Source organism: Ctenocephalides felis, unplaced genomic scaffold (genome assembly GCF_003426905.1).
Source record: "Ctenocephalides felis isolate EL2017-DRISC unplaced genomic scaffold, ASM342690v1 CF-g0.4_SCAFFOLD_00845, whole genome shotgun sequence".
NCBI lineage: Eukaryota > Metazoa > Arthropoda > Insecta > Siphonaptera > Pulicidae > Ctenocephalides > Ctenocephalides felis.
This window is the reverse complement of record NW_020536999.1, coordinates 66,482,849-66,486,203: the sequence shown is the minus strand read 5'-3', so window position 1 is coordinate 66,486,203 and position 3,355 is coordinate 66,482,849.

Genomic DNA, 3,355 nt, shown 5'->3' with positions numbered 1-3,355 from the left:
GCAAATACTTCGAGTATAGATAATTAGTCATAACTGGACTGGAAAACTACTGGGTTGCCATCTATTCAAGATTCATAAATAAAAAAAGTCGAAACAATTACTGAATGTCCTAAGTGTAACAGATTGTAATTAAAATAAAAAAAATATAAAAAATGCTTTTTCTACAAGCCATTATTGATATTTTAGTTCACGAACTATGTACTATGTGGACATAAAAAAATATGTGGGCAATAGGATGCTCATGCAAACCAGATTATGTGAGAATCTTATCGATAATTTGAGACCTATTGTCTAATAGATGGTAAACGTTTCGTAGCCATAATCTCAGAATTGATTTGAAAACGGATAAATTTAAGCTTTTCCAAAAGCTCAGAATTTTTTTTAATAAGAATTTACCGAAACACATTCACAAACAAGTCGATAATTGATCAGTTATCAAATTTATGATAAATTATTGGACTGCTAGAATATATATAACTATAAAATAGGGCTTGTGGTAAAATGGTGAAAGTTTAGAGTTTATGTATGTTTTTAATTTTGGATGGCAAAATTTAAAAAAAAAGTATTGAGTTAGACAACCCTTGATAAAAATAAATTGATTTTTTTTGTAAGATCTAAGCTTTTTCATAATCTCAAAACATCTAAACTAAAATTAATTGAAAAACAATAATTGACTACTAAAATGACTTACGCAATAGGGTTTCTGGTAAGAGGGTGATAATTTAGTGTTTTGATTTTGGAAGTTATATAAAAAATGAGAAAAACATGAGAAAAAAAATGGTCCAAAAACTAGAATTATAAAAAATCTTAAGGGTAGCCAACCCTTATTTAGGGGAATTAAAAATAGATTTTGGCCAAGTAGATTTGACAACTCAAATATTTGTAGATGTATTTAATCATGGTTATTTGTCATTAAATAATGGAAATTTAAATGTAATATATTATTATTTATTATTATTTTATAAGTTATTTATTTATTCAATTAATTCTCCATATCATTCTTTCTCATATTATAATATATTTATGCTATTAGGAATTCTTTCGAAATATTTTTAAACTTCCCGAAAGACAAGTTTATGTTTTCGTCAAAAAAATCCAATTTGCTAATTTTATGTTTTCACGACGTTTCAAGCCATTCTGAATCGAATGAGACCAAATTTGGAAAAAGTATGTGTGTGTGCGTGTGCGTGAACAGATTTTTTGCCGTAAATCGACGTTTTCTCAAAAAACGGCTGGACTGATTTCAAAAATTTAAAAAGCCATTCGATGTATCTCTATGAGGACTATCGTTTCTTCGTAGTGCGACGATCGGCCTAACCGTTTCTTTGTAAATAGTAGAAAAGTGCAAAGATTTTCGTTCACGTTTTAGCCCGCATATCCAAATCGATCTTGAAAATTCTAAAACCGTTCGAAAGATATTGGTTGAGAATCGTGCTGATTAGTTTTGGCAAAGATCGGCCAGGCCGTTTTCTTGTAATAAAGTGTTAATTTTTTTCGACGATTTTCATGAATTTTTTTGGTGATTGGTATCATTGTCTTCTAGATCATACTAAAATATTACGGCCCTACGACAAGTCGTTTAATTTTGAAAATTCGTCAAAATTTGCAAAAATTAGTATCGTTTTGATTTGGCATTTGTCAAAATTAGAACTTTCATCGACGTTTGCTCAAACACGCCTGAACTGATTTCAGAAATTTAAAAACCATTTGTTGTATCTCAATGAGGACTATCGTTTTTCAGTTTAGTGCGACGATCGGCCGAGTCGTTTCTTTGTAGTTTGGAAAAAAGTGTTAAATTTTTTGTCCAAATTTATGCTCATACTATCGAATCGATTTTGAAAAATCAAAAACTGTTCGAAAGATATTAGTTGGGAATGATACTGATTAGTTTTAGGTGAAAATCTACCGAGCCATTTTCTTGTAATTAACTGTTGAAAAATAAATTAAGCCGATTTTTATGTAACTTTTTTGGCGATATATATCATGGTCTTATAGAACTTACTAAAATATTACGGCCTGACGTCAAGTAGTTTAATTTAAAAATACTTCAAAGTTTGAGAAAATGATTAGTGTTTTGACGTTTGTTAAAATTAAAATTAGACGATTTGCTTGGTATAACGATGGAGTGAGTACTTTGTCTTAATAAACATACTGAACCATTAAAGTCCTACGGAAACTGGTTCAATTATAAAAATTGTTGATTTTTGAAAATACAACGAGTTAACGTGTTCGTTCGTTTTCATGTTATGTGTAATAAATCCACTCGGAATACATTTAATCACTCATAAATTAATTTATTTTTTATTGATTTAGTCGATTAGGTCGATGTTCTACATATATCGCGGAAGTTCATGTAACTCGCTTGCAAATACCAATACAACTATTATCATTTTTGTTAAGAATTCGTTTTAATATTTATATAATTACAATATTATTTACTTTATGTGGGCACCGGATATTAGTGCATATTAAGTATTCTTTCTAAAATAGCCTACCTAAATTCGTATTTTTCAATTCTATTATTATTATAATTTTTTTTTAATACAAAAGGATACTGATTATTGCATCAAGTTTTATTTTGATTAAAAATCAATCTACCTGGAAAGGTTTATTGCCACCATCCGAATTAAACGGATTATAGAAATTTTCCTAAGTTCATAATTGTATTGATCAATACAATACACTCGAGTGTATATTTGTGAACTCCAACTTCCAGGTAGTTTTAATAATTTTTATATTATATTTTTAAGTTTAAAAGTTTAGTATTCAGTAAGTTGCAAGATTAAAAACATCTTAAGAAATTTAGCTCGCACAAGTTACTCAAACATTTAATAAAATTTATAGTTTTATGTCTATTGTCGTTTTTTCATTCTAATAATTACAGTGATCACAAGTGTTTAAAAGTATAATAATTAATTTAAAGGCAAAGGCAGCATTAAGCTGTATTCGACGCCCTATCAAATACAATAATAGCATTATAATTATAATATAATAATTATAATTAGTCAGATTTTCAAAAACAGCAGTGAATAAAAAACAAAATATAGAGGATGATTGTCATCATGTAATAAAAGAACATCGCGTCAGCTTATGTATTATAAAAATCATAGATGAGAAATGGAAGCATAAGTTCACGAATTTCGGGTAAGAAATTTTGTTTAAATCAAATCTTCAATAATAAATTAGATTATTATAGGAAACAAAATTAAGTATATATTGCTAGAGTAATTGTAAAATAATAAATAATTTTATCAATTGTTTTCATTCTAGGTTTGACAGCATCTTTAATAAATTCAAATAGCAATCCTCATAACGCGAAGTGCAAATAAATACTTCAGAAATCTAAATCGGATTT